Below are 27,759 nucleotides of genomic sequence, written 5' to 3'. Positions count from 1 at the left end.
GGACAGCCCTGCACGATTCGTGGTGTCAATTCCCTCCAGCATTACTTCAGACATCAGTCATGTGGATGTCACGTCGTGTTGCGGCACTTTTGTGTGCTCGCGGGGGCCCTACACGATATTAGGCAGGTGTACCAGTTTCTTTGGCATGTTTATAAAAAAAATCTACTATAATCTCCTCATAGTGCTCAATGAGGCCTGTCCGTCGATACTTTGATTGCGAACATCGCTTAAGGTGTTGTCGAGATAATAATTTTCAAAGTTCATTTTAGACACAAAACATTTAACATTAAATAACTTAAGAACTACTCTTTCGACAGAGGGCGCGTTTTTACCCACGCACTCGTCTTATTTTTGTCTTTGTAGCAAATGACTAGCTTTTCAGTAACTAGTCAGCTTCAGTTTTGATTGAATTTAGTCTTATTTAGTATTTATCCTGGTCACTGAATCAAGCCGTGGCGGTCACCCAATCCATGTTTCTCATCAGCGGCCTGGCGCTCGGATTATTCTGACCACGCTACCAGAACATGCGTGTACGTGGCCGTTGTTCTGCGGTCGCGGTAATTCTCATATCACAGTGTCTGTCAATCATTGAGGCCAAAGGGCACCGCCATCTATCGATGACACCGCGAAACCTGTGCTGCTCTGAGTGATCAGCCCAGCGTGGACTCCAGGCCTCCTGTCAAAAAACAAGACCACCCAGCAGTGCTTGCTCCTAACGTTACAACAAGACGCGCGCAAGGCCATGTCTGCCTTTTAAAAAGTTTACAGTCATTGTTCCAGGAATGTACCCTCTCAACACCCTGTAGGTACTTGGTATATAGAGCAGGTGTCATCGAAGCTTTATGGGCCTCGGGGAAGTAAGTGCCATACTATCACCACAATGTCTTCCTTACATCGGGGTGCAAAGCCATGTCTGCCTTTTAAAAAGTTTACAGTCATTGTTCCAGGAATGTACCCTCTCAACACCCTGTAGGTACTTGGTATATAGAGCAGGTGTCATCGAAGCCTTATGGGCCTCGGGGAAGTAAATGCCATACTATCACCACAGTGTCTTCCTTACTTCGGGGTGCGAAACTAACTTGGAGGTCTGAGTTATTATAAAAAGTAAATTGTCGTTTTGAGTGGAAAGTTTCAAATACATTTTGGGGATGGTATAACTAGTAGCAGAATGTGCTATTTTTTTATTTCGTGGAATGGATTTCTCAAGCATTTCAACAGGCCCAGAGGCTATCTCCGCTCCTCTGACACTTGCGGATTTCAAGTACTGGGGTCTGCCCAGTGACCAAGTACGCGCAAGTTCCAGGCTGTAGGGCTCAGTTCTGTTTCTAAAGTTGCGGACCTAATCGACGCCGCCCTATATTCTTTGCAACTCTTTGATTTTTGCCTAAGCCTACAACTCTTCTATGATGATGATATTAGCTTCAGTGTGATCAACTAATTTGTTATCAGTGCCCTTGCAGAATATGAACTAAATGATCCCCAGTAATCCGCCTTCTTGGCAGAATGTGATTTGGACACATCATAGTCTTGAAAGGCTGTCTACAAATGACAACACAGACTGCGTTTGCTTAATAATATACTAAAGCTGTTAATAAAAACTAAGTGGGGGTGGATACATGCCTACATGCACTGTCATACCCTTTCCTCACACGTTAATAAAACTACACACATCAAAAAGAGTTTTGCATCACCGCGGTTCCCAGAACTCCTGAAGATAGACGTTGACTGTGGATATTTTATCACAGAAACAGTCCCTTTGACTGTTCAGAGATGTCACTAAACCCGCCCAAAGATGTAAACAACCATGGATGAGCAGCGCCTATTAGACGGAGGGGGTCCGACAGCCGATCAGTTCCAGTTATTCCACCAGGAAGGAGGTACACGGCTCGTGTTAGTTCAACCATGCCATACCGAGGTTCAATCGCGTCCGCATCTACATCTACATCTACATCTATACTCCGCGAGCCACCTTACGGTGTGTGGCGGAGGGTACTTATTGTACCACTATCTGATCCCCCCTTCCCTGTTCCATTCACGAATTGTGCGTGGGAAGAACGACTGCTTGTAAGTCTCCGTATTTGCTCTAATTTCTCGGATCTTTTCGTTGTGATCATTACGCGAGATATATGTGGGCGGTAGTAATATGTTGCCCATCTCTTCCCGGAATGTGCTCTCTCGTAATTTCGATAATAAACCTCTCCGTATTGCGTAACGCCTTTCTTGAAGTGTCCGCCACTGGAGCTTGTTCAGCATCTCCGTAACGCTCTCGCGCTGACTAAATGTCCCCATGACGAATCGCGCTGCTTTTCGCTGGATCATGTCTATCTCTTCTATTAATCCAACCTGGTAAGGGTCCCATACTGATGAGCAATACTCAAGAATCGGACGAACAAGCGTTTTGTAAGCTACTTCTTTCGTCGATGAGTCACATTTTCTTAGAATTCTTCCTATGAATCTCAACCTGGCGCCTGCTTTTCCCACTATTTGTTTTATGTGATCATTCCACTTCAGATCGCTCCGGATAGTAACTCCTAAGTATTTTACGGTCGTTACCGCTTCCAATGATTTACCACCTATGGCATAATCGTACTGGAATGGATTTCTGCCCCTATGTATGCGCATTATATTACATTTATCTACGTTTAGGGAAAGCTGCCAGCTGTCGCACAATGCATTAATCCTCTGCAGGTCTTCCTGGAGTACGTACGAGTCTTCTGATGTTGCTACTTTCTTGTAGACAACCGTGTCATCTGCAAATAGCCTCACGGAGCTACCGATGTTGTCAACTAAGTCATTTATGTATATTGTAAACAATAAAGGTCCTATCACGCTTCCTTGCGGTACTCCCGAAATTACCTCTACATCTGCAGATTTTGAACCGTTAAGAATGACATGTTGTGTTCTTTCTTCTAGGAAATCCTGAATCCAATCACAAACCTGGTCCGATATTCCGTAAGCTCGTATTTTTTTTCACTAAACGTAAGTGCGGAACCGTATCAAATGCCTTCCTGAAGTCCAGGAATACGGCATCAATCTGCTCGCCAGTGTCTACGGCACTGTGAATTTCTTGGGCAAATAGGGCGAGCTGAGTTTCACATGATCTCTGTTTGCGGAATCCATGTTGGTTATGATGAAGGAGATTTGTATTATCTAAGAACGTCATAATACGAGAACACAAAACATGTTCCATTATTCTACAACAGATTGACGTAAGCGAAATAGGCCTATAATTATTCGCATCTGATTTATGACCCTTCTTGAAAATGGGAACGACCTGCGCTTTCTTCCAGTCGCTAGGTACTTTACGTTCTTCCAGCGATCTACGATAAATTGCTGATAGAAAGGGGGCAAGTTCTTTAGCATAATCACTGTAGAATCTTAAGGGTATCTCGTCTGGTCCGGATGCTTTTCCGCTACTAAGTGATAGCAGTTTTTTTCAATTCCGATATCGTTTATTTCAATATTTTCCATTTTGGCGTCCGTGCGACGGCTGAAGTCAGGGACCGTGTTACGATTTTCCGCAGTGAAACAGTTTCGGAACACTGAATTCAGTATTTCTGCCTTTCTTCGGTCGTCCTCTGTTTCGGTGCCATCGTGGTCAACGAGTGACTGAATAGGGGATTTAGATCCGCTTACCGATTTTACATATGACCAAAACTTTTTAGGGTTCTTGTTTAGATTGTTTGCCAATGTTTTATGTTCGAATTCGTTGAATGCTTCTCTCATTGCTCTCTTTACGATCTTTTTCGCTTCGTTCAGCTTTTCCTTATCAGCTATGATTCGACTACTCTTAAACCTATGATGAAGCTTTCTTTGTTTCCGTAGTACCTTTCGTACATGATTGTTATACCACGGTGGATCTTTCCCCTCGCTTTGGACCTTAGTCGGTACGAACTTATCTAAGGCGTACTGGACGATGTTTCTGAATTTTTTCCATTTTTGTTCCATATCCTCTTCCTCAGAAATGAACGTTTGATGGTGGTCACTCAGATATTCTGCGATTTGTACCCTATCACTCTTGTTAAGCAAATATATTTTCCTTCCTTTCTTGGCATTTCTTATTACACTTGTAGTCATTGATGCAACCACTGACTTATGATCACTGATACCCTCTTCTACATTCACGGAGTCGAAAAGTTCCGGTCTATTTGTTGCTATGAGGTCTAAAACGTTAGCTTCACGAGTTGGTTACTTTGTGACGGAAAGGGCTCTCAAGAAGGGAAGTGTCCAGGGGTCTCGGAGTGAACCAAAGCGATGTTGTTCGGACATGGAGGAGATACAGAGAGACAGGAACTGTCGATGACATGCCTCGCTCAGGCCGCCCAAGTGCTACTACCGCACTGTATGACCCCTACCTACGGACTATGGCTTGGAGGAACCCTGACAGCAGCACCACCATGTTGAATAATGCTTTTCGTGCAGCCACAGAACGTCGTGTTACGACTCAAACTGTGCTCAATAGGCTGCATGATGCACAACTTCACTCCAGACATCCAAGGCGAGGTCCATCTTTTCAACCACGACACCATGCAGCGTCGTACAGATGGGCCCAACAACGTGCCGAATGGACCGCTCAGGACTGCCATCGCGTTCTCTTCACCGATGAGTATCGCATATGCCTTCAACTAGACAATTGGCGGAGACGTGTTTGGAGGCAACCCGGTCAAGCTGAACGCCTTAGACACACTGTCCAGCGAGTGCAGCAAGGTGGAATTTCCCTGCTGTTTTGGGGTGGCATTATGTGGGGCCGACGTACGCCACTCATTGTCATGGAAGGCGCAGGAACGGCTGTACGATACGTGAATGCCATCCTCCGACCGATAGTGCAACCATATCGGCAGCACACTGGTGAGGCATTCGTCTTCATGAATGCACAATTCGCGCCCCCATTGTGCACCTCTTGTGAATGACTTCCTTCAGGATAACGACAGCTCTCGACTAGAGTGGCCAGCATGTTCTCCAGACATGAACCCTATCGTACATGCCTGGGATAAACTGAAAAGGGCTGTTTATGGATGACGTGACCCACCAACCACCCTGAGGGATCTACACCGAATCGCCGTTAAGGAGGTGGACAATCTGGGCCAACAGTGCCTTGATGAACTTGTGGATAGTATGCCACGACGAATACAGGCATGCATTAATGCAAGCGGATGTGCTACTGGGTGTTAAAAGTACCGGTGTGTATAACATTCTGGACCACCATCTCTGAAGGTCTCGCTGTATAGTGGTACAACTTGCAATGTGTGGTTTATATGAGAAATAAAAAGGGCGGAAATGATGTTTATGTTGATCTCTATTCCAGTTTTCTGTACTGGTTCCGGAACTCTCGGAACCGAGGTGATGCAAAACTTGTTTTGTTGTGTGTATATTACAGTATTCATTTTAGCTGAAGACATTGAAATATCTCTAAAACTACACATCGCATAAAAAAGTTATAATTCCAATTTGTTTGTGTCGGAGGGGGACATCCAATGATACCATACTTGACTCCCTCACTCCCCCCCCCCCTCCGCCTCCCGCCTATTTGGGAGGCGGGAGAGGAGGGATGGGGGCAACTTCTAAATCTTCAATGGGATCCCATGTTCTCTACTGCAGTTTACGATCCTCGGCAAAATCTACAAACGTTTGGTCTGAAGCATTTTCTTCGTTTTGCCACAGATGGCGCTGTAATCGGAGGACTAGAAATAGATACACATTCGTAATTTGCGACATGCTACTCAATGGCCCTTGAATATTCAGTGGCACATGGTACCCCACATCCATGCTGCGAAGGTAGGTCAGGTCAGTATTTCAAAACTTTCTACTTGGAAACCCCATTCGCAACGTTGTATTCCTCCGACATAATGAACAGGGGACTATTCGAAGCGCCGCTGCGGCCGTGTAGCGAACTACGACGTATCACAACAGGCAGTATACTGCGATCGGAGCTCATGTAGCGTGCAGACGTAGAAAAGATAGCGGCTTCCACGAAGCTACCGTCCGATAGCAGTAAGCTGCATTTCTCTGACTGCCTACTGCCTCTTAAATAGGACTGGTAGTTACAGCCATCAAATACTTTCCAATAAAAATACAAGTGGTTACGATTTGCTCCTCAGTAAACTCACAGTTGTTTTTAATGAAATGACGCGGCCACAAAGCAGGGGAAAGACGTAAAAGTGGTCGCGATAGCTACGCTGGGAAAAAGACTACCACTATAGAAAATGAGTTGGTAAAGGGATAAAGTACTGGACAGGTATTCCGCAGAACGGCGATTGAAATCACCGTCCAGATTTAAGCTTTCCTTGATTTCCCTATATCAGTTATGGCAAATGCTTGGGAATTTCCTTCGAAAGTTCACGATCCATTTCCGTTCCAAATCCGTGTCTGCACTCCGTCTCTAATGATCTCGTCATTGATGGGATGTTTCACCATAATCTTAATTGTTTCTTCCATAACTACAGGTCAATAAGTTTACTCTCAGTACAAAGCTCATATTAACTTCTTGTGTTTCGATACAATCTTCTGACGCTGCAACCTAACTACTGACATTATACAACGAAAAGAACCCTCTGCCATGCACTTTATAGTTAGAGGAAAAGGCATAAAAACGGCCACAGGTGTAACCATGGGCACCGCTCGCCAAGAGGGCATGGGAATTGCTGCAGTCTATCAGCCTGGACTGTAAACAGGCCTGTTATTGGTAGAAGATAGCAATAGGCAGTTGCAACTACTGTTTCAAACACTGTGGTTAAAGCGTTGATTATTATGCGAATTGATATTTGTTCTGGACTGCAGACATCTGGCAGTAACTTCGTTTTATTTCCATATCTTTACAGTTAGCTTTAAGGTAAGACGGTAGGCTGAAATTTTTCAGAAAATCACTTTTTAGTTTTTTGCGTAAGTAGATTCTATGTTCTTTCTGAACAGTCATATGTATTATTTATTACTGTCCACCAGTTATAAATGCATCATTACTTTTTTAAAAAAAATTATGGCATCTGTCACTCGGTAATAATTTTCCGCTCCGTTTCATAAAATTCACACATAAAATTCACACTCTATCCCTGATTCAATTATGGGCCAAGAGAAGTTGAACAGGATGGACAGTGTCTTGAAAGGAGGATATAAGATGAAAATCAACAAAAGCAAAACGAGGACGATGGAATGTAGTCGAATTAAATCAGGTGATGCTGAGGAAATTAGGGAATTAGGAAATGAGACACTTAATGTAGTAGATGAGTTATGCTATTTAGGCCGCAAAATAAGTGAGGATGGTAGAAATAGAGAGGATATAAAATGTAAACTGGCAATGGCAAGAAAAGCGTTCCTGAAGAAGAGAAATTTGTTAACATCGAGTGTAGGTTTAAGTGTGAGGGAGTCCTCTCTGGAAGTATTTGTTTGGAGTGTAGCCATGAATGGAAGTGAAACATGTACGATAAGTAGTTTGGACAAAGAGAGAATAGAAGCTTTTGAAATGTGGTGCTACAGAAGAATGTTGAAGATTAGACGGGTAGATCATGTAACTAAAGAGGAGGGGGTATGGAATAGAATTGAGAAAAAAATAAATTTGTAACACAACCTGACTAGAAGAAGGGATCGGTTGGTAGGACACATTCTGAGACATCAAGGGATCACCAGTTTACCATTGGGGGGAAACGAGGGGGGTAAAAATTGAAGTGGGAGACCAAGAGATGAATATAATAAGCAGATCCAGAAGGATGTAGGGTGCAGTAGTTAATCGGAGATGAAGAGGCTTGCACAGGATAGGGTAGCATGGAGTGTTGCACGAAACCAACCTTTGGGCTGAAGACCACAACAGCAACATATCCGAATTACAATACCATAGCTATTTAGGATCAGTGAGCTGCACAAGGGACATGGATTAGCTTAACTTAACAACGTCAGTGTAGGGCGTACCGTCTCATCTTAACAGTTTCTCAGTGACATCCTGAAAAACAGAATCCTACGCTACTTTTAGAAGAGATGTGGTTATGGAGATGAAATAAGAGGAGGCGGCGCTACAGACACTTCGGGGCTGGCGCAGCCCTCTTAGTAAGCCCTAAACAGTGGCAGAATACTATTTACATTTGCTTCTTGTTTTTAATTTTTGTCGTGTCCACGCAACAGCAATTTTAGGTAGTAAGTATTGCACAGCTTTACTGAATAAGACAGTGGTAGGAAGACATTTTCAGACGTTTTTCTGGTCTTAAAGGCATATTTTATCCAGTAATATGACGTATTTCACCTCGTTAAAGTAACTTTCTTTTCGTTATACCTTTCGAACAACCAAGAAGCGAAGTATATGATGTAAAAAGACTGCGTTCGTAATCCAGCATTTTGCTTAATACGGAGTGACGAAACTCACGTTCCATGTATGTTCTCTTCCCGAAAATGCTGAGAACGTATTTTGCTTGCTATGTATGGACGGTTTGCAATATTTGCTTCACACAACGTTCAACCAGAGCGCTCTCGGTGTTGTACTGGTAGGAAGTCTGAAGTCAAATTACGGAAGTAAAATTCCTACAGTAAAAGTAAACAGCGTAACTAAAATTCACGTACATAAAAAAAATCGCTTGAACGAGTCCAGTGACGAATAAAAGGTAATTTCTTTACTTTTTTTACTATGATCAGAACTACTAGACACCTGTAAATGATGCAAGCAGCCATTTTTTTTTACCAAAACGCCTCCACCAGAAGCTAATTTTTGGCTCTACAAACATGGAGAACGTTGATTCCAAGTTTATGACGTCATGACAGCTCCTCTTATTATAACTCCACAGATCGGATAGTGTCTGTGTTTCTTAAGTGGCGTTTGTGTAAATATCGACCCCTATTTCAAGGAGGACCGTAAGTACATAATCTCTCTTAACTTTCAAGGGCGGTAATTATCGATGTGAACCACTTACTTCATAATACCTGGCGGCCGAATGGGACGGAAGTTCTCGTTGCGAGTCGCATAGTTAGTCGAGGGAGTTCCTCCTAGGTGGCATGGCATTGGATATTCGCAGTTCACTTTCATACAATTTGTTTATTGCTTTGCAGTAGTTCTGCGTGGTTTACTTGGTGTACGTTTTGAAGATAAAATCTCTCACATATAAATTACTTTTATTTCGTAGTAAGTATTTTCATGTATAAATTTGGTATATGCTAATGAATCACTGCGTAATAGTTATGTGAAATAAGTTTGTTCAGTTCATATATTTGTTACTTTAACCTAGGTTAGCGCTACTAAAGACTACGCAGCTGGGATGCAACTTTCATTCAGTATGGCTAGGAGGTGTCTTTGTGACGATGAGGTTCGAAAACTTATTTTCGATGACCTTCCATAAGACTCAGATAGTGAAATAAATTTGTTTCAAGACTTTGATAGTGACTCTACATACGAACTCGACTGTGAAATACCATATTATCATGTTCCAAAGAAAATATGAATGAATCGGATGATATTTACTGAAACGTAATTGTCAGTTGCAGCTCAGTGATGCAGTACATGAGGGACAACGCTGTGAAAAGAGGGTATAAAATATGGATACTGTGTGATGAACCTGCATATAATCTTAAGTTTCAAATTTGTAAAGGAAAATTAGCTAAAGAAAAGTGTGCCATGAGACTGTGTGCACAGGCAGTGACAGATTTATGTGAAGTACTTTATGGTATAAATCATATTGTTTTCATGAATAAGTTCTTCACATCTTGTGCTTTCTTCGTCCTACTAAAAGTCGAGACAATGTTTGCAGTTGGAACTGTAAACCCCTCATGTAAATTCCTCCCAAAATTAAAGGAAGATGAAAAAATGAAACGAGGGGACTTTTGACAGCAGAGTCAGCATTCATGGTGTGGCATTTTACAAGTGGATGGACAAACGAGCGGTGCACCTCATCTCCAATTTGCATGATCCAAGTGACATCACAAGTGTAAAAATGAAGGAAAAAGATAGATGAACTGCTGTAGTGGGAGACGCCCGTGTATTGAGTGACTATAACAGGAGCATGGATTTTCCTAACAGTTTTGATCGTCTAAAGGAAGACTACGGTTATGATTGAAAAAGTAAAATATAATGGCATAGACTTTTTTAATTTATTGATACGTGTGAAGAGAATGCGTTGGTCATCTACAAAGAAACAGAAATACACTCCTGGAAATTGAAATAAGAACACCGTGAATTCATTGTCCCAGGAAGGGGAAACTTTATTGACACATTCCTGGGGTCAGATACATCACATGATCACACTGACAGAACCACAGGCACATAGACACAGGCAACAGAGCATGCACAATGTCTGCACTAGTACAGTGTATATCCACCTTTCGCAGCAATGCAGGCTGCTATTCTCCCATGGAGACGATCGTAGAGATGCTGGATGTAGTCCTGTGGAACGGCTTGCCATGCCATTTCCACCTGGCGCCTCAGTTGGACCAGCGTTCGTGCTGGACGTGCAGACCGCGTGAGACGACGCTTCATCCAGTCCCAAACATGCTCAATGGGGGACAGATCCGGAGATCTTGCTGGCCAGGGTAGTTGACTTACACCTTCTAGAGCACGTTGGGTGGCACGGGATACATGCGGACGTGCATTGTCCTGTTGGAACAGCAAGTTCCCTTGCCGGTCTAGGAATGGTAGAACGATGGGTTCGATGACGGTTTGGATGTACCGTGCACTATTCAGTGTCCCCTCGACGATCACCAGTGATGTACGGCCAGTGTAGGAGATCGCTCCCCACACCATGATGCCGGGTGTTGGCCCTGTGTGCCTCGGTCGTATGCAGTCCTGATTGTGGCGCTCACCTGCACGGCGCCAAACACGCATACGACGCCGATACCCCAGGAGCAACAGTGTCCCTAATTTGCTGGGAAGTGGCGGTGCGGTCCCCTACGGCACTGCGTAGGATCCTACGGTCTTGGCGTGCATCCGTGCCTCGCTGCGGTCCGGTCCCAGGTCGACGGGCACGTGCACCTTCCGCCGACCACTGGCGACAACATCGATGTACTGTGGAGACCTCACGCCCCACGTGTTGAGCAATTCGGCGGTACGTCCACCCGGCCTCCCGCATGCCCACTATACGCCCTCGCTCAAAGTCCGTCAACTGCACATACGGTTCACGTCCACGCTGTCGCGGCATGCTACCAGTGTTAAAGACTGCGATGGAGCTCCGTATGCCACGGCAAACTGGCTGACACTGACGGCGGCAGTGCACAAATGCTGCGCAGCTAGCGCCATTCGACGGCCAACACCGCGGTTCCTGGTGTGTCCGCTGTGCCGTGCGTGTGATCATTGCTTGTACAGCCCTCTCGCAGTGTCCGGAGCAAGTATGGTGGGTCTGACACACCGGTGTCAATGTGTTCTTTTTTCCATTTCCAGGAGTGTAGAACAATTCATAAATAAAGACATTTGAAGGCCTGCTTGCCAGAAAGATTGTCCACAGCAGTGATGGAGTTCAAGAATTGAAGAGAGTAACTCTCAATAAACATAGACCACATGCGGAGAACCTGGAAGGTAGTGAATATGAGCCAACAGCGGCAACATCTAGAAGATGCACAGTATGCAGCACACATGCTTTTCGTGACAGAGCACTGTGGACATGTTCAGAACGTAATGTTCCTCTTTCTCAAAGAAAAGGTAAAACTTACTTTCGGACATTTCATTGGCAATAATAGTGCACTTGTGAGTTGGTTGTGTAAACAGTTTCCTTAGAAATGTGTTTCATTTTACCTAATAAAGTTTGTCATCAAATAAATAACTAGTGACTGTTATTGGTGGTGGTTAACACAGGTAATCATAATTTATAATTAAAATGTAAGTAAATAATGTAAAACTGTATTAAAATACATTGTTCTTTTTATTACAAAGTTTTATAATTTTGACAATTCACATCTTTTCCTTTAAGAAAATATTTCTGCCCCTCAAAGAGTTAGCATAAAATAATTTCACAGTTCGACATATCTTCTGCCGCCGACACTAAGAAGAGAACCACTCCTCGGGTACGAAAAGCAACAACTGGCTGCCTCATCACTGGAACGCCATACAAGGATCAGTTGACCAAGTCGCTTGAGAAAAGTGATCTCAAGAAGAAGGCGTAGAGTTTTTCTGGGGCTAGAGACCGCCCTGCGAGCAGAAGAGGAAAGTTTCGAGGTCTTGAGAAAAAGAAAATTTGTTCCATGAAACGATATGATTCATCATCGGACTCAGCAAACTCTTGCAAACCTCTCCTATCAACAGCAATAATGACCTGGATATTAACGATGGGGATACACCGGTCTTCCCTCTTGAAAAGTTATCTTAGGACATTCGAGGAGTAATCTGGGTTAAATATTTTATGTGTCAAATGTGTGCTGAATTGAATTGTGCCAGGTTGAAGGTAAATGGAAATGAGCGTTAGGCGTCATTGGCCGGGAGGCCCCTTACGGAGCAGGTCCGGCCGCCTTGGTGCAGGTCTTATTACATTCGACGCCACTTTGGACGACCTGCGCGCCGGATGGGGATGAAATGATGATGAAGACAACACAACACCCAGTCCCTGAGCGGAGAAAATCCCCGAACCAGCCGGGAATCGAACCCGGGCTCCTTAGAACGGCAGTCCGTCAATCTGATCATTCAGCTATCGGGGCGGACAGGTTGAAGGTGTAGGAGTTATTTACGTTTGCGTTTTATGCAGATAATTTTAGATTTGGTGTTCTTTTAAAACGCTTAAAGTTGCTCTTTGTAGACTAGTCTACAGTTTTGTATTGTTTTATCCAGATTTATTATAATATTTTATAAGATTTTTTGTACCTTTCTATGGCGGCCCATATTTGCACCGCATTTTAGTTGCATTTTACTAGCTTTTCGTGACTCTTGTTTTTGTATAGAAATAAATCATATTAATCATTTTCTTGCCTCTTAACATTAATTAAACTTGTAGTAGTTGTTAATGAAGGTAAAAAGTCTAGAATTTTTCCAAAAGGAAGTACTTTTATATCAAAAACCAAAGCGGGTGCCAACATTTACACCTTTTCCTTTATTCGTAGAGTACTTGTGTAGATGTAGATGTGCTGTTGTGTCCATAGGTTAAGCATAATAGAGGTAAGAAGGAAGTATAGAAAAAAGCGATGAGCATTCGTTTTCCTTGGCTATCAACATAACCTACAGATACGAATTGCGCTTTCTGTTTGAGACAGGAAATGTTCTTACTTTGATCAGATATAACGGGCGACCAGAAAGTTTCCCTTTGAGAGCGTTGCTGCATCATATATGCAACCCAGCGTGACTCCGATGCAGATATACATTGAAGCGACAAGGAAACTGGTATAGGCATGCGTATTCAAATGCAGAGACTTGTAAACAGGCAGAATAAGGCGATGCGGTCGGCAACGCCTATGTAAGACAATAAGTGTCTGGCGCAGTTGTTAGATCGGTTACTGCTGCTACAATGGCAGGTTATCAACATTTAAGTGGGCCTGAACGCGATTTTATAGTCGGCGTACGAGCGATGGGACACAGCACCTCCGAGGTAGCGATGAAGTGGGGATTTTCCCGTACGACCATTTCACGAGTGTTCTGTGAATATCGGGAATCCGGTAAAACATCAAATCTCCAACATCGCTACGGCCGGAAAAAGATCCTGTAACAACGGGGCCAACGACGATTGAAGACAATCGTTCTACCTGACAAAAGTGCAATCCTTCCGCAGACTGCTGTAGATTTCAATGCTAGGCCATAAACAAGTGTCAGCGTGTGAACCATTCAAAGGAATCGAAATGGGCTTTCAGAGCCGAAGGCCCACTCGTGTACCCTTGATGATTGCAGGGCACAAAGATTTACGCCTCGCCTGGGCACGTCAACACCAACATTGAACTGTTGACGACTGGAAAAGTGTTGCCTGGCCGGACGAGTCTCGTTTCAAATTGTATCGAGTGGATGAACTTGTATGGGTATGGAGACAATCTCATGAATACGTGGATCCCGCATGTCAGCAGGGGGCTGTTGAAGCTGGTGGAGACTCTGTAATGGTTTGGGGTGTGTGCAGTTGGAGTGACATGAGAACCCTGATACGTCTAGATACGACTGTGACAGGTAACAGGTACGTAAGCATCCTGTCTGATCACGGGCATCCATTCATGTCCATTGCGCATTCCGAGGGACTTGGGCAATTCCAGTAGGACAATGCGACACCCCACACGTCTAGAATTGCTACAGAGTGGCTCTAGGTACACTCTTCTGAGTTCCGCTCGCCACAAAACTCCCCACACATGAACATTATTGAGTATAGCTGGAAAGCCTTGCAACGTGCTGTTCAGAAGAGATCTCTACCCCATCATACTCTTACGGATTTATGGACAGCCCTGTAGGATTCATGGTGTCAGTTCCCTCCAGCACTACTTCAAACATTAGTCGTGTCGATGTCACGTCGCGTTGCGGCACTTTTGCGTGCTCGCGGAGACGCTACACGATATTAGGCAGGTGTACCAGTTTCTTTGGCTCTTCAGTGTATAAGCACCGAGATGTAGTCAATGGATTAGTGTGGCCATCGAATGCAAATTTTTTGATTGCCCCTTGTTTGTGAATCAAACGTCACGAAAACACTGCATTACGCTGGGGAGTGTTTGTACTTTCGTTGCGAACAGAAAGCAGCCTTACATTGAAGCTTACAACGTGATTCCACAAAGATGGTATTTCGATTCTGTTGTGGAAGATAGAATCTTTGTATTCGTAGAAGCAGGTCGGACACAGACTGCAGTCTCGCAAGCTTTGAATATCCCACTAAGTGCATTTTAGGGTTTTTGGTGACGGTTCTGAGGCAAAGGAAATGTTTTTAGGATATCAGTAAATTATCGACCAATTATAAACTCAATACAATCAGACTGCTGTCTGCCAACTATAGAACAATACAATATGTTTGAAAGGTAATTTGCGACAGAACGGCTCATTTTTTTCGTGTGAAATCCGAATGACGGAAGTAACGTAAGACCTCTGCCAAATGTGCTATATTGCTGTTGGACTCCCACATACTGAGTTTTGGTATATACTGTTGTTGAAATCATGTCTATGATAGTAATGGTGCATATGGTACTGTATTAATTTAGGTAAGCTTTAGATTAATACGTTTTGTCCATCGAAGAGACAAGAAATGTACAGATACGCTGATGTCAGAAAATCTGGATTTGTGTATTGAACGTGTGCATGGAGCGTCAAAGTCTTAACATAACAATGACACTCACGTTCGATGACCTTGCTATTGCTGAATCGAGCGGATCGACGTCGTATTATTATGCAGCTCGCTACACTGAAGCAACAAGCGTGTTGCATATGGAGCAGGCGTTACACAGCTGGGCTTCCGACGCAGCGGGTAACTGACCGGTTCGGAAGGAACAGAAGCAGGAACAGTAAGTTGCGTTTACATACCGTATCAGCAGCAACCTTGGCGCTTGTTCACATAGTACGCTCGTTTTATCTTATTTATTATTTTTATCATGTTCTGTCCCAGTCATCGTTCACTGTGTTTTTCTTATGCGCTGATATCACAATCGTCGTAAGTGGCGATACTCGCACATTATGTTGTGAATGGTAAATCGTCTTAGGTTTCATATCTCACACTGATAGACATACCAAGAAATAATGACTATATTTTTTTTGTTTATTGACGAACGTCAATTCGTTCTTTTGATTACCGGTTAAGAAAGTGAAAGGAGTTTACATGAACCAAAACACAATCACAGGGCAAAATAAGTGTAAGTCAGAAAATAAATCAGTGGCATCTTTCAGGTGGATTCTCGAATGTGAATGCTGTCATTCACCATTAATTCAAATTTTTGATGAACATTAACTGCTTACATAAATTCAGCTGTAAGACGGCCACAAACAGTCTTTTCCGTTCATGCACAAATCCACTAATATTACCTTGAAAAAAAATTATTACTTTTCACAAAAGTTGATATAGTAGTTCAATGAATATAGTTACAAACCGAGCCATTATCACTCGTGGCAGCCGGCCGGAGTGGCCGTGCGGTTCTAGGCGCTACAGCCTGGAACCGAGCGACCGCTGCGGCCGTAGGTTCGAATCCTGCCTCGGGCATGGATGTGTGTGATGTCTTTAGGTTAGTTAGGTTTAGTTAGTTCTAAGTTCTAGGCGACTGATGACCTCAGAAGTTAAGTCGCATAGTGCTCAGAGCCATATTACTTGTGGCAGATGTTGATGCTAGCGGCGTAGATGGATGCGATGTTTTAGATGTTCGACTTATTGACGTTATAGGCAGTGAGGAAGTACTTCGTATTCGGGCGCGAGCCATGAAGAGTCCTTTAATTCTGTATACCGATCTAACAAAACAGTCTTAACAAGTGTTGATCTTACGCAGGTTCAGTAGGCACATCTGTAGAGTCGTTCAGTAATCACGCTGATACCGAAATGGTGGATGATAAAGAGAAGCCCGAAAACTGAACTTGATCTGGCAACATTGTTTCACACATAGGAAGCGGTTACTAGCGTAGCTGAGTACGTGCGCCGTATACATGATCTTGTTTTAATTTTATTTTTAGGTTAGAGGAACCCCCGCTCACTTGGCATCAAAGACGAAATACCTCTCGAAATCGAAGATACATCAGCCACATTATTCCCAAAGAATGCTCGACTCCACAAATCGGAAAGGGAAAAGGTTAATATATATCAGTAAAGTGCAGGAGCGCCCATAGTAATAAACCACAATTAGTATCGCTTATTGAAGGTTATAACGCTCAGACAATATTAGGAACAGAAAGTTGGCTGAAACTGACAGTGAATAGCAACGAAATCCTAAATTTAGATTGGAATATTTATCGTAAAGATAGGTTAGTCGCCAATAGTGATGGCATATTTATTGCCGTACAGAACTCGATAAAGTGTAGCGAGGTATAACCTAGGTGAAGTTAAGCTTTAGAGATGGGTTAAAAATGGTAATCGGATTGTTTTATAGATCAACTGGGTCAGGAACTGTAGTGGTAGAGCGCTTCAGAGACAACTTGCAGGATATAATGTATAATTTTCCTGATTATGCTGTAGTTTTCGGAGGGGACTTCAACTTCCCAGGTATACATCTAGAGAATTATGCTATCAGAAGTACTGCCAGCGAAAGAGATTCGTCTGACGTTATTCTGAAAGTCTTGTTCGAAAATTACTTTGAGCATATACAGAACCAACTCACGAAGGTAATGTCTTAGACCTTCTAGCAACAAATAGACAAGAACTTTCAGAAAAAGTTGATACAGAGGAGGGTATAAGTGATAATGAGACTGTGCTAGCATCTACGACTTCTGGCATTACAAGGAATATCAAGAAAGCTAAGAAAATATTTTTGCTTAGCAAGAGTGATATCACACAGACTGCAGGGTATCTGAGTAATCAATGTCAAATATTTAGTGCTTGGAACGAAGATGTAACCACAAACGGAAAAAATTGAAAAGCAGCATTCAACATGCCTTAGGTAAATATCATCCGAAAAGGTCTTAAGGGATGCGGAAGATCCACTGTGATTCAGTAGTCGCGTTAGAAACCTGCTACTCCAGCAAAGCGAACTTCATCACAGATTCAAGAGAAGTCAAAACCTAATTGACACACAGAAACTGAACGGAGCGAAAATGAGCGTAAGGAAAGCAATGAGAGAAGTGTTCAGTGACTCTGAAAGTAAAATTTTGACGTCCGATCTGGCTAAAAATCCCAAGAAGTTTTGCTCTTACGTAAAATCAGTAACCGGTTCAAAGTCCTTTATTCAGTTACTCAGTGCCCATAATGGCACCGAAACGAAAAAAAATGACAGAAGGCAGAAATACTAATTCATCCCGGAAGATTGTGACACAGTCCCTGATTTCAATAATTGTACGAACTTTGAAATGGCAGATATTGAGATAACTGACAGTGTGATAGAAAAGCAGCTACAATCGCGTTATAGTGGAAATGAATCAGGACGAATGAGATACTTGTAAGATTCTATAGAGATTATACGAAAGATCATGCTCCACTTCTAGCAGCACTTTATGGCAAAAGAAGGGCAGTAGCAGAGATGCACTTATAGGCCTATATCGTTGAGGTCAGTCTGTTGTAGAATTGTGGAACATGTTTTATGCTAAAGAATTTTGACGTTTTTCAAGAACGAAAATCTCTATAAAATTCATCAAGGAATTCGCAAACAGAGATCTTGCGAAACTCAGCTCGCTCTCTTCCTCCATGAGACCCAGAGGGCTGTAGACAACGGCGGTCAGTTTGGTACCGTGTTCCTTGACTTGGTGTAGGCATGTGACACTGTCCTGGACTGCTAATTAGTGAAACAAATTCGAGCTTACCGAATATCGGGCCAGATTCAAGACTTCCTTGCACCTAGAACTCAACACGTCGCTCTCAACGGAGCAAAATCGACGGATATCGGTGGGTACACCAAGGAAGTTATCGTAGGACCGTTACTGTTTACATTGTACATAAGTGATCTAGTAGGAAGCGTCGGAAGCTCTTTAAAGTTGCTTGCAGACGGTATGATTGTATATTAGAAGGCGGCAACGTCAGAACATAATAAAGATCTGCAGAAGGATCTACACAGGATTGATGAATGGTGTGGGCTCTGGCAGTTGACCCTAAACGTCAATAGATGTAACATAACTGCGCATACATACACTATGTGATCAAAAGTATCCGGACACCCCTAAAACATACGTTTTTCAGATTAGGTGCGTTGTGCTGCCACCTACTACCAGGTACTCCACATGAGCGACCTCAGTAGTGATTAGACATCGTGAGACAGCAGAATGGGGTGCTCCGCGGAATTCATGAACTTCGAACGTGGTAAGGTGATGGGGTGTCACTTGTGTCATACGTCTGTACGCGAGATTTCCACACTCCTAAACATCCCTAGGTCCACTGTTTCCGATGTGATAGTGAAGTGGAAACGTGAAGAGACACGTACAGCACAAGCCGACTTCGTGTGTTGACTGACAGAAACTGCCGACAGTTGAAGAGGGTCGTAATGTGTAATAAGCAGACATCTATCCATTTCGTGACACAGGAATTCCAAACTGCATCAGGAGCCACTGCAAGTATTATGGCAGTTAGGCGGGAGGTGAGAAAACTTGGATTTCATGGTCAAGCGGCTGCTCATAAGCCACATAAGAGCAATTCGGGGATGGCGACTGCATCTTTCAACACGAACGAGCACCTGTTCATAATGCACGGCCTGTGTCGGAGTGGCTATACGACAATAACATCCCCGTAATGGACTGGCCTACACAGAGTCCTGACCTGAATTCTAAAGAATACCTTTGGGATGTTTTGGAACGCCGATTTCGTGCCAGGCCTCACCGACTGACATCGACACCTCTCCCGAGTGCAGCATTCCGTGAAGAACGGGATGCCATTCCCCAAGAAACCTTCCAGCACCTGATTGAACGAATGCCTACGAGAGTGGAAGCTGTCTTCAAGGCTAAAGGTTGGCCAACACTAAACTGAATTCCAGCATTACCGATGGAGGGCGCCACGAACGTGTAAGTCATTTTCAGCTAGGTGTCCGGATACTTTTGATCACATAGTGTATGAAAAGAAATCCATTACTATACAGTTACACTATTGATGAAAAATTGCCGAAACAGTAACCACTGTAAAATATCTAGTAGTATCTTTCCGGAGCGACCTTAAGTGGAACGAACACATTAACCAAACAGCAGATGCGAGACTGAGATTCTTAGGAAGACTCTTAACGAAATGTAATTCATCCACTAAAGAAATGGCTCGCAAGGCGCATACTGGACCGATTCTTGTGTACCGTTCATCAGTCTGGTACCATTATTAGGAAGAACTGGGAGTGGTAGAGAAGATCCAACGAAGAGCGGCGCGTTTAGTCACGGGATTGTGTAGTCTGCACGAGATCGTTACAGATATGCTCATCATACTCCAATGGCAGGCGCTATAAGGGAGACGTTGTGCATCTCGGAAACGTTTACTATTAAAATTTCGAGAGAGTTTTTCCGGGAAGAGTCGGACAACCATATTACTTCCTCCTATAGAAGCCTCGCAAAAGACCACAACGAAACAATTGGAGAAATTAGAGCTAATACAAAGGCTTATCGACAACCATTCTTCCCACGGGCCATTCGTCAAAAGAACAGGGAAGGGGAATCAGTTAATGGTACAAAAAGTCCCCTCCACCATAACTTTCAGCTAGCCTGCGGAATATTGATGTAGATCTTTCACTGCGGTAGGTCGTAATATGGATCCTTCTTTGATTCATCGCACAAACTCCGAAATGACAAAAATTATATGAGTGATCATAGGATGGAAAATCAACTGGATCTCGTGGCGTACGTGTCTGATTCTGTGTAGATTATTGCAAAGAATGTGGTCCCGTTCTGGCTGTAAGAGTTTCCAGCGACTAGAGAACGGTGCAGGTCCTTCCCTTGTTCGTGAAGGATCGTCGCACAGATGCACAATAAGAGTTTACCGCTGACGTCAGTCACTGGTAGAATTATGGAACACTGTTACAATCTTCTATATGGATACTGCAGACGGTGATTTTGTTCTGTTCGTACGTTAATGGCGTATTCCATGACTTTAGAAAAGTATTCAACGAGTTCAGTACTGGCATCTAGGGCAGGATTTTCTAGCAGATGGAACTCAACAAGTCATTGATAACGAGCATAATCTTCTGACGTAATAGCAACTTTGAGAGTACCTCGATAAACTATTATAGCACCGTTACTGTTTGCCACATATACAAATTATCCGGTGGATTAAGGCAGAAGCTATGGCTGCTCGCGGCTAATGTTGTATACAGGACAGTCGCAACAACAGAAAATTTTAACGAAACGCAGGGAAACAATCAGAAGATCGACGTTTGCGCAGTGAGTGGTAGTTGACCTTCAGCATGAACAAATGTAACATATTGCACGTAAATAAGGTGCAGTCTAAGACGGAACAATAACTTGAAACGAATTGCAGCAAAAATACAGACTTCAAATGGAGATTAAATGCATGAATACCAAGGAAATGTAATCCACTTACGAAGGAAGTTGATTGAGAACACGCTTTCGAACGATTCTTGAATTTTGCTTCTCAATCGATGATCATTATGAAATGAAATTAACAGAACAGAGAAACACCGTCAAAAGAAGACAAACTTGTTTAGACACATTTTTGTACAATAAGTGCGAGAGCGTCAAGGAACTGTTCATCAAAATTATCGAAAGACGCTATAAGAAAGGCGTGGTGCATCACGATGTGGTTTATTAATGACGTTTCGAGAGCGCACAATCCATGAAGACCAAGGCAACATTTTACTTTCTTCCATGCACATATCGCGAGAATCGGAGGAGAGGTCATACAGAGGTTTACGAGACACTTTCTTGCAGTGCATCATTCGATAATGGAACAGGAAAGGGGAAGATAGATTGACACGCGAATCACTCGCAGCCATACAAACGAATGAGGCTTGCGCGATATAAATGTAGGTGTGGACTTTTCCGTAAAGTCAAAAAGGCGCTCCATGTGAAAGGGGAAGGTCATTATGTGTATACCCATTTTAGGGTCCCGGCGACTTCAAGGTCTTGAGATATAGATCGTGAAGTCAGATCAGACATAGTGCGGCAGGAGTACATGGCCATGTTTTAGGAGTCACCCAATCACTTTTCTCAGATGATTTAGGGTAACTACGAGAATATTGTCTTATCTACTGCCCTTCCTCGTTCGGTTCGACTGCTTAGAACGAAACATGATGTAATTTCATACCTCACTCGCTACCAAAACAATGTAACACTGGACTTTAAAGGCAAAAGGTGCATGCCTGTTTCCGAATGATTCTACAGTTGATTTCTACAATGTCCAGCAAGTTCAAGTATCTGGTTGCTATGGAGAACCGTTCCGAAGTTACTAGCTCAATCGTAACGCGACTTAGGCAGCGAGGGAAAATGTACACTCCCTGTATGGCACTTCGGCTGACATTCATCTCTTTTTTAAAGTACACGGATCACCTCAGCAGAACAGGCTTGATAATAAGAGTTCAGATGGAACTGGTTCATTACAAATAACCTAAAACATTCGGAAAATACACTCCTGGAAATTGAAATAAGAACACCGTGAATTCATTGTCCCAGGAAGGGGAAACTTTATTGACACATTCCTGGGGTCAGATACATCACATGATCACACTGACAGAACCACAGGCACATAGACACAGGCAACAGAGCATGCACAATGTCGGCACTAGTACAGTGTATATCCACCTTTCGCAGCAATGCAGGCTGCTATTCTCCCATGGAGACGATCGTAGAGATGCTGGATGTAGTCCTGTGGAACGGCTTGCCATGCCATTTCCACCTGGCGCCTCAGTTGGACCAGCGTTCGTGCTGGACGTGCAGACCGCGTGAGACGACGCTTCATCCAGTCCCAAACATGCTCAATGGGGGACAGATCCGGAGATCTTGCTGGCCAGGGTAGTTGACTTACACCTTCTAGAGCACGTTGGGTGGTACGGGATACATGCGGACGTGCATTGTCCTGTTGGAACAGCAAGTTCCCTTGCCGGTCTAGTAATGGTAGAACGATGGGTTCGATGACGGTTTGGATGTACCGTGCACTATTTAGTGTCCCCTCGACGATCACCAGTGGTGTACGGCCAGTGTAGGAGATCGCTCCCCACACCATGATGCCGGGTGTTGGCCCTGTGTGCCTCGGTCGTATGCAGTCCTGATTGTGGCGCTCACCTGCACGGCGCCAAACACGCATACGACCATCATTGGCACCAAGGCAGAAGCGACTCTCATCGCTGAAGACGACACGTCTCCATTCGTCCCTCCATTCACGCCTGTCGCGACACCACTGGAGGCGGGCTGCACGATGTTGGGGCGTGAGCGGAAGACGGCCTAACGGTGTGCGGGACCATAGCCCAGCTTCATGGAGGCGGTTGCGAATGGTCCTCGCCGATACCCCAGGAGCAACAGTGTCCATAATTTGCTGGGAAGTGGCGGTGCGGTCCCCTACGGCACTGCGTAGGATCCTACGGTCTTGGCGTGCATCCGTGCGTCGCTGCGGTCCGGTCCCAGGTCGACGGGCACGTGCACCTTCCGCCGACCACTGGCGACAACATCGATGTACTGTGGAGACCTCACGCCCCACGTGTTGAGCAATTCGGCGGTACGTCCACCCGGCCTCCCGCATGCCCACTATACGCCCTCGCTCAAAGTCCGTCAACTGCACATACGGTTCACGTCCATGCTGTCGCGGCATGCTACCAGTGTTAAAGACTGCGATGGAGCTCCGTATGCCACGGCAAACTGGCCTACACTGACGGCGGCGGTGCACAAATGCTGCGCAGCTAGCGCCATTCGACGGCCAACACCGCGGTTCCTGGTGTGTCCGCTGTGCCGTGCGTGTGATCATTGCTTGTACAGCCCTCTCGCAGTGTCCGGAGCAAGTATGGTGGGTCTGACACACCGGTGTCAATGTGTTCTTTTTTCCATTTCCAGGAGTGTATATCCATCGCCTCTTTTTCATTTTCTAACCCTCAGGCAGGGTTTCTGTCTTTCCATTAATTATGCGCTGCTTTTGCTTTACTGAACGTCTCTAAATTTCTAACATGTCACGCTAAATCCAGTAACGCGTAATCGCTGATTACCAAATTTATACTGATTTCTGTCATCTGTTCCGACTACAATAGCATAATATTTTCAATGTATAACGAACTGGTGTCTCCCATCGATGTTTGCTCTTTTTATTTCAATCATTTCAGTTTCTGAAACGAGGAAAAAAGATACGTTACGATAGAAATGCCCCGCAGGTGATCTCCCATGCAAATAAGTAACTGGAGTTAGATGCAAGATTGATACGATCACTACAGTATTTAACTATGTATAATCCTAACAGCCCTCACATTTCTTGGCCTCCGAACTAATTTATGCAGCCATTTGTCGTGGAAACCGCGTTCTTCAGACTTAGCCACGTAGCCACAAAGTATGTGTAATAAGTTTCACTTCTACAGCATTTATTGCAAATTTCACTTTATCAAACTTACGAGTGAGAAATTGCAGCTTTTTAAATAGTAATAAATATTTTATTTTTGCTTTCGAAATTCAAGAGGTTATTTTTTCCAATGTTATATACACAGAGGTTCGTTGCGGAAGACGTTGCCACAATTAGTCTTCGTAGTCACAGAAAAATTACATTTCATGGAAGAATGGAAGGATACCTGAGTCTGGTAACTTTAGAGTTCTATTCAGAAAGAGAACATCGTTAACAAGTTACCCTTTATGGAAATATGTGCCTGACCATTGACGCAGAGGGATAAAAATTATTGTTATGCTACTGTATGTCATGTTCTACAAGTAAACATAAAAACTGGGAGCCAATACAATTTTGCCAAATAAATTAGACTACGTTTGTAAAATCTTTAAACAATATGCATTCAAAAGTATGGAACAGTGCACGCAATAAAAATCTATCTTATGAATGAACTTCCGTCATTCAAGTACATTTAGTTAATATTTTGTTTTGAGAGAATCACTGAAAGCTAGTTCTTTAATTTTCGTCAACTATGCCCGCCGCTGCGTTTAAAATAGAGTTGCGAAAACAATCAAAATCACAAGGAGTCCTATGTCTGTTAACAATAAAGCCGCAATATTTTGTGTTAGTTACTTTGAGGCGCAGCGGTTGGCATCCCTGCTGATGGGCGGTGCCTTGGGCCGACGGCCGCACGTGTTCGCGCTTAGCGCGACAGTCGTAGCTTTGCTCGGGCGCGGTAACGTTGTAAGCGGTTGTGTGAATGCTATTCCTAGTCAGTATTTTTCTTGTCGAGGCAGTGATTTCAGACCTTCGATTGGATAATTGACGCTACACCACAGTCTATCATCAGGTAATACTTAATTGTCTTTCTAGGAGAGTTCGCAACGATAGCGATGTTATCTACCCGGCGCACATTTTTGCACGAAAAGCATGTGTCATGCTTGTCAGTTCCTACACTTCCTGTATTTCGGAAATTTAATTGCATAATCAGGTTCACTTGTTTAGTGTATTTTATTTCCACTACCTGCGTCTCTTGGAGACAACAATGTCTGCGGCGCTCCCATTCGTATCCATAAAATGTTCATGTTGCTGACTTGGATATTACTTGTTATGTGGCCTGACAGTGCGATGGTGGTTATGATATCGTATAGTAGATGTATCTAGACACTTTACTTTCGCTTTTTGAACAAGGAACATGCAACAATACCTCATAATATTGTCTGTGAGTACTAATCGTTCATTTATTGTTAACGTTAACTATTTTCAGTCAACATAGTCCTGAATTCAGTACTAGTAGTCCTGAAATTAGAGTGATGCTCGTAATTTTCCGATGCTATTTATGTTCTAACAAGCTATCCAAAAATGGTTCAAATGGCTCTGAGCACTATGGGACTCAACATCTTAGGTCATAAGTCCCCTAGAACTTAGAACTACTTAAACCTAACTAACCTAAGGACATCACACACACCCATGCCCGAGGCAGGATTCGAACCTGCGACCGTAGCAGTCCCGCGGTTCCGGACTGCAGCGCCAGAACACAAGCTATCCATTGCTGTAGAAGAATGTTTCAGCGATTCAGACTTGTAGGTGTAGAAAATACTCTACTTAAGATATTTGTATCTGATATTTACGATTCTTCTGGTATAAATATCTCAGGGAAACATATACAGTAAAGAATACCTCAAGAAACGGTTGTCAGTTATGTAAATAGTCTACGAAATGTAATCGGTTCATATTTTTACTGACATCTTTCTCAATCCGAGGCATGTGAAGCGTTACTTCTAGCCTTGCTGTCGCTCAGATAATCAGAGATTGCCTAACATCCGGGAAACGATAGTGAGAGCGGGACTTTATCAGAACGTCGGCTTTTTCTTTCGACAGTATCTGTCGACGGCTTAGTTCAGCGAGCGGAATGATTTTTACATTTCAACAAACGCCTTGGCAAAAGTCCGACATACAATATGGATGTTGTAACCAGTAAAGGACAAGCACCGGTGTTAAAATTCTCTGCTTCTCCATTTGCCGCTACAGAGAAATTGTGCTGTATCTCCGTGACAGTGTGTCAATTTTGTATAATCTCACTTACTGTATACCAGATTACGTTGACTAATCTCGGAAGATTCGCCTCACGATAACAGACCATATTGTTTTCATTAATACAAGAATACTGAGGGCATCAGTTTGTGTTGGATTAAGGTCGCTTTGTAGCGAAAATCTCCGCTTCACAAAAGTAATGAACATATTGTGTTGCACAAATATACAGTGCATCTCGAATTTTCTAGTTGCAGACTTAACAGAAATTGGAATAGAAACTCATATCAGGTATCACTTTTTTCACTCTTAGTCCGCAACTAAGGAGGAAGACAACACAGTCTGTAAGGAGTTCGTGCCATCACTAGGTTCCAGAGAACAAGGGTGAGTGTAGAAATCGCAAGCGTGTGACAACAAAGAAATCTTCGACACAACATTTTGGACATATGACTGAGAATAATTCCGTTATGTGATATTCGTTAAACCGTTGTCAATTTAAATTACTTTCTTGAAATCGATGTAAGAAACTACTTTATATTAGTGGAATTTTTCGGACAAACTATTTTTGTTGTTGAGGCTGGTTCATGTGTATCATTGGATGTGAAAAGCATTTATGTGAGCACAACCTTTGTTGTGTTTAGGTAAATTTACTTTTGCTGCACGTTGACTTTTCTAATGTATTTTTGATGGAGTTTACTGTTTCACTTTGTTTGGATGTTAAACATTTCTTTGAGCGACGATGTTCCTTGCAGATTTTTGCCGTTTTCGCTCCCGACTCGTGTTCTCAACAACAATTCCAAAGCGGGGGAATCGAAATACGGCTTTACATGAAGTACAGAGCCAATACGTTGCTCGCTTTACTGTGGAAGTATTCACATTAGAAGCTAGGCCTCTGTATATTATTCTGAAGAAATAGATACACTTAACTTCTCTGAATGATCACACATACGCTAACGGCCGAGCTGCACGCATATGCTCTGTTTCAATGCTGATCTATGATGCAGTTTCAAAGAAGTCGAATAATCGATTAGTTTTGGGATGATTTTCAATCTGCAGCGAAGTGTGTGCTGCTTTGAAAATTCCCAGTAGATCGAAACTGTTTGCCAGACCCGGACTCTAACCTGAAACATTTATCTTTCGCGGGGAATGCTCGTACGTAAGCAGGTACCACTCACGCTCCACTCTCACGGTTTGACTTTTCTCCAGTGTATAGTCCACAAGGGTTGGGTTGGGGGTGAGGTGGAGTGGAGTGGAGGAGAGCTAGGTGAGGCACTGGAACTCTCCCTGGAATCTGGAGTATAGAGTTTTTATACATTACAGAATTTTCATACATAAATACTAATGGATGATAACCATAAATTCTCTGGGGTACAATATTTTTTTTTTTATCTCACCATCAAAATTTAGTTCTTCCTCATATCAAAATGGCAATTTTAGAGTCTTGCCTGCTTCCCCTGGATGAGTTTCCGCGGATTCCAACGCTCCACTCTCCTACTTTCCAACGTTCATAGAAGTTCTTCCGCACGGCAGCTTGCGGGACCAGCGTTCCTGGAGAAAGGGATATTGCGGAAAATGGCTTAGCCACAGCCTAGGGGCATTTTCCCCAGAATGAATCTTTGCCCTGCAGCGGAATCTGCTTTATTCTGAAACTTCCTAACAGATGAAACTGTATGCTGGATCGAGACTGGACCAAGAATTTTCCCTTTCGCGCGCAAGTGCTTCCACCAGCCGAGTTATGCAGACACCACGGAATACCCGCGTTCAGAGA

General features: G+C 43.5%; 1 protein-coding gene across 2 annotated transcripts in view; it reads left to right on the top strand.

The window, feature by feature from the left end:
- The first annotated feature begins 24,681 nt into the window (after positions 1-24,681).
- LOC126175267 (CYFIP-related Rac1 interactor B) overlaps positions 24,682-27,759 on the top strand; it is a 398,870-nt gene continuing 395,792 nt past the window's right edge. For both annotated transcript variants that reach the window (XM_049921917.1, XM_049921916.1), the window contains exon 1: positions 24,682-24,810. The gene's annotated coding sequence lies outside the window, so the exon portion shown is untranslated. The remainder of the gene's footprint in view (positions 24,811-27,759) is intronic.

This window comes from Schistocerca cancellata, chromosome 3, assembly GCF_023864275.1.
Source record: "Schistocerca cancellata isolate TAMUIC-IGC-003103 chromosome 3, iqSchCanc2.1, whole genome shotgun sequence".
NCBI lineage: Eukaryota > Metazoa > Arthropoda > Insecta > Orthoptera > Acrididae > Schistocerca > Schistocerca cancellata.
This window is presented reverse-complemented; position numbering and strand designations above follow the sequence as displayed.